Source organism: Silene latifolia, chromosome 5, assembly GCF_048544455.1.
Source record: "Silene latifolia isolate original U9 population chromosome 5, ASM4854445v1, whole genome shotgun sequence".
Lineage (NCBI taxonomy): Eukaryota > Viridiplantae > Streptophyta > Magnoliopsida > Caryophyllales > Caryophyllaceae > Silene > Silene latifolia.
This window is the reverse complement of record NC_133530.1, coordinates 26,293,093-26,298,030: the sequence shown is the minus strand read 5'-3', so window position 1 is coordinate 26,298,030 and position 4,938 is coordinate 26,293,093. Positions and strand designations below refer to the sequence as shown.

The window sequence follows — 4,938 nt, the reverse complement described above, 5'->3', positions numbered from 1 at the left end:
GTAAAGAGGAAGAAAATAGAGGATTGGAGGGAGTATTAGATTTGGGAAAAAAAATATACTGATTTTTTTTATGAATTATTAGATTTGGGAAAAAAATATACTGATTTTTTAAATTGAGAGAAACTATTTTTTTTATGGATTAATAGATTTCGAAAAAAAATATAATGATTTTTCTAAGTGAGAGAAACGATTTTTTTTAGTTAGAGAAAGGAATAATTGATGGTTAAAATAAATAAGAACATAAAATAAATATAAGAAACAAAAAATAATTAGTATAGAGATTAGTATAAAAAAATTAGATTAATATTGCTAATGATCTTTGGAAAGTGTAGCAATTAATAAGTTGTCTCTTTTTGAATTTGAAATTCAAAATTTTCAAATTTTTCCCTCTAAAAACTTATTTGAAAAAGATTTCATATGGTACCTACCAAACTCCACTTGGCCTGCGCTCATTGGCCTGTGTACCAAGGGCCTTGTACACCCCGTGTACATGTAGCCTTTTCGTCTATTATGGAGAAATTAGAGTTCTTAGGAAGTACCAACTTCCTCCATTATGGAGGAATTAGAGTTCCTAGGAAGTACCAATTCACATGAATTGGGGCAACCAAACAAATAGTTATTTTCACACTTCCCATGAATTACAATTCGTGTGTTTTTGATGCGCAACTAAAAAGTCCTTATTCTATAACACGTTATCAGCACGATCCTTATCGAACTGAGCAATCCAAAACCTATAATCCTATGGTTTGTCTTTGTGGTTTAAGAAAAGTACCAATATTAGGGATGATTGGTTGATATAGCAATACATCATACGGCATACAGGTAGGTATTTTAAGGGGTTGTTTGGTTGACACTTGAAAAACACAGGAATTGGAAAATCACATGAATTGCAAAAACATGGGTTGTTTGGTTGCCATATTTTTTGGAAAATGGGGGAATTAGAAGTTCTCAGGAACTTCCAATGCCTACATGATGTAGGAATTGGCTTACCTACTCCCCCCTTGGTCATTGGAAGTTCCCATGGAATTTAATTCCTACATGAGCAACCAAACACTTTTGTCAAATTCACTTGAATTGGATGCAGGAACTTAATTCCCATGAAATTGAAGTTCCTAGGAAAATTAAGTTCCTTGATCAAACAAACGACTCCTTAAGTATATAACTCTTTTACTTGATTTCAATGATTCTCTAAACCCTTTTATTTTCATGTTTGTTGTTCATCTTGACTTTATGTTATTTTCAATTCTTAAGCATCTGAGTTACGGAGTATGTAATTATTTGGTAATTTATTTGGGATAGACCTATAGTCTCTTACTAGTTTAGAACCCGTGCAAAATTGCACGGGCATATTTAAAATAATTTCTAAAATTTTTTTGTTACAAATTTATTGCCAAAGATATATAAAACGTAATAAATAAATAAAAAATTTCTTTTCCAACCGCCATGGTGGAAATTGCAACTCGCTCAACTGATTCCTTTATGGATGGATGGATAAGTGGCTTCAGGTATGCTACCGATTCCTCTGTGGAAGTTTAGCATAAAGTCGATCTGGCAAAGCTGATACGACTTAATAAGGCTAACCCGAGAGCAGAAATTGACCCGAAATGTATCACCCGAAGTGACCCGAGCCGAAAGTGACCCGGCCTAAAGTGACCCAACTCAAAGTGACCCGACTTAAGCGAGCCAAAATGACATGATGGACCCAAAATGACACGAAATGACTTAATTATGGTAAAATCATAACCCGAAATGACCCAAACGACCCAGATTGACCCGACCAAAATGACTCGATCCGAAGTGATCCGACCTAAAAATGACCCGACCTGATGTGACCTGACCCGAACCCGAACCCAACCCGAATGACAAATTCGCCAGGTCTAGCATAAAGCCCACAAACGCTTATTAACTCAGATTTTAGAAAATAATCATGTCTGCCATTTTAATGAGTACGAATACTATAAACTGAGATACTAATAAAAATGATTACAATATAAGATACAATAGGTACGATAATTATGAAAACATTTACCAAATGAATGATACATTTTGAAGCAGAATCAATAATAAAAGGAGTACCAAAAAATATATAAATAGGTATAACAAAATGATTTCTCAATAACTTAGAGACCGTCTCTCCAAAGTTTTAGGGTTCACGATCAAAAAGATTATAACAAACAATGTCATTTCGTTTTTGGTACACGCACAAACACTGTCATTTCTAAAATCAAATAAAACAACACAAACTGAATATTCAAATTCATTGTAACTACTTGACCGCACATCAGTTAGAGGTGACGACAGATAACACACCAAACAATGTCATCTCCACAATTAATTTTCCACTTAAGCATGCGTTATGATTAACTTAAACCTTCTCTCTACCTATAACTTGGAGCCACCAACAAAGTCCCGTCGATGAGTAATATTTTTGTACAGATGAACAGGGAGTATCTAACAACCGTGTAGTTCCGCAGTCTCATTTGTCATTGCCACTTTTGTCCACCTTTCTTCAACCCAACCCTATATGGCTATATACCTACACTTAATAATAGGAAAATGTGAGAAGAGTTTAACAGGGATAGATCCGATAGAACCATAGTTAGAACATTGCAGCGAAAAAAGGATAGGTTGAGATTTTTTAGGTAGGAATACCACGAAAGAAGTTTGAGAGATGAGAGGGAGAATAAAGGCAGGGAATATGATTTAAAATTTTCATTATTAAGACCGTCTTAACTTAAATCGCTTTTACATACAATTAAAATAGAGATGGAAATAAAAGAAGGTTGTGATGGGTTTTAAGTTAAGACGGTCGTAAGCATAACAAACTAAAATTTCATACGGAGTACAATTGATGGATCCTAATAAGAAAATGAAATTTGACAAATTTGCTTGTGTCTTGAATGACCATTTGACATATGTCGTAAGTCAACTAACGAGTCCAAAACCATCAATAAACCAAGAAGATTATTATAGTGAATATAATCTTGCCCTCGACAACATAATACTTAGGGGTTGTTTGGTTGATCTAGTGGAAGCAGCACCCACACCGTAAGAAAATCAAAGACTGGGTTGGGTCATCGTTCTCCACTGATACAAAGTTGTGACTAATCCCTCAAAATGGCTCAGAAGCATCGTCAAAGTAAAGAAATAATGTTCACCAAAAAAGGACCAAAGAACAATGTTCACTAATAACTTAATAAGGCATCGTCGAAAGTCACTCCGTAACACATTGATTTACCATCGACAATTTTTTCATTCACCAACAATATACTCCTATAGTCCTATTGTTGTTTGGACAAAATCACTTCAAATTATATCCATAAAATCATTCAATGAGAAATTTAAATTTACTACTGCAACGAAGAAAAAAGATTGCATAAATGTAAGTAACTTGCAAATTTGTTTTAAACAATCAGCCTTATTTAGTTTTTTCACCTATAACTCTATGTAATGTTACCAATTGTAGTTGCTAAAAATCCGTATCTTAGTAATTGTTATTTTATGTTAAAACATTTGCATATTTAACATAAATTTATCTCTTAAATGCAGTTTCTATTGGCATAGTTGAAAGCAATATACGTAATCTAAAACACATTCCAGGGTGGTAGAGAAAATTTTGATTGCACAATAAAAAAAGATCATAAAGCCAAATTTAATTGTTTGCGTAATATAAGTGAAAAATAAACACAACAAATTTGTTGATTAAAGTGGACAATGTATAAATAAAATCACATATTATATATTCTACCAAATTTAATTGTTTGCGTAATATATGGAAAGAATAAAATCACATGAATTTGAATTTAAGCAAAAATCAACACAACAGATTTGTTGATACAAACGAAAGTGATACATGGAAGAAGAAGAAGAGGTAAAAAAGTTACATACCCTCGCAAGACAGATTAAAGCTCCTTCAACCAGTATAACATATATAAAACTTGTACATGCCTAATCAATCTAAATTATTCACAAAGTAATAATTAGTACTATGTAATTAATTGAAAATACTAATCCTAGCGAATAGCGGAAAACTAATTACCTCTTTAATAATGAATTTTATAATCAATAGCACCATGATATACCTGTTGCTAATTGCTTCATTATTCAAGAAGTAGGCAGCGAAAATGAAAAGAAAGAGGAGCAGCGATGATCGATCTGAGTATGATGCCGGAATAGCGAACTTCGAGAGCTTTGTATTATTTAGGGTTAAGTCAATTAAGCACTCTTAAGCGCGAAATTAGGAGGGCTGTAGAGATATACGGCTGACTGGCTGAGGCGGGATATGCTTGAGTAGATTAGTTTATTAGGGTTAGATAGGTGGGCGGGAAAAAAAATGGATAGAAAAGCGTCCGTCTAATGTATAGTGGTTCTTCTATTATACTTTTACTAGTTTTTGAACCCGTGCACTGCACGGGTGGAAACGGAAAGTATTATTAAAAGAAATAACTTACATATTTTTTGGATTTAATAAATTATTAAATTTTAGAAAATTTCACTTTGTCTACTACCCGTACACTTTTGATACTATGATTTTTTTTATTCGAAATACTATGATTCTTTTCTCGACTTTTGATAAGTTATTGGCAAGTAGTCGAAGTAGGCGGTTGAGGTAACTTAGACTTGTTAAAATTGAGCTGATCCGAATAATCCTACCCGACACCCAAATTCAGGACCAAAGCTTGATCTGTACCCAAATTGTGTAAAACAATGGATAAGTAACTCCTTATATGAAACTCCCTTTGTCCCACTCATTTGTTTGCTTATTCCATTTTGGGTTGTCTCAATCAATTGTGTGCCTTTATATTTTAGGAATGCTTTTAATAAGTAATTTATTACTGCACACTCAATTTAATTGACTTGTTATTTAATAATTGACTTTCTCCTCTTTTCTTGGCATTTGTGTCCAAACCAAAGGTAAACGAATGATCGGGACGAAAG

At 33.3% G+C, this 4,938-nt stretch overlaps 1 long non-coding RNA gene across 1 annotated transcript; it reads right to left on the bottom strand.

Annotated features, from left to right (window-relative positions):
* Nucleotides 1–2,231: 2,231 nt before the first annotated feature.
* Nucleotides 2,232–4,250, bottom strand: LOC141656018 (uncharacterized). Its single transcript, XR_012548288.1, has 3 exons — nt 4,040–4,250; nt 3,889–3,957; nt 2,232–2,536 (listed from the first exon to the last, which is right to left on the bottom strand). It is a non-coding gene; the product is annotated as an uncharacterized LOC141656018 (long non-coding RNA).
* Between the last annotated feature and the right edge of the window lie 688 nt (nt 4,251–4,938).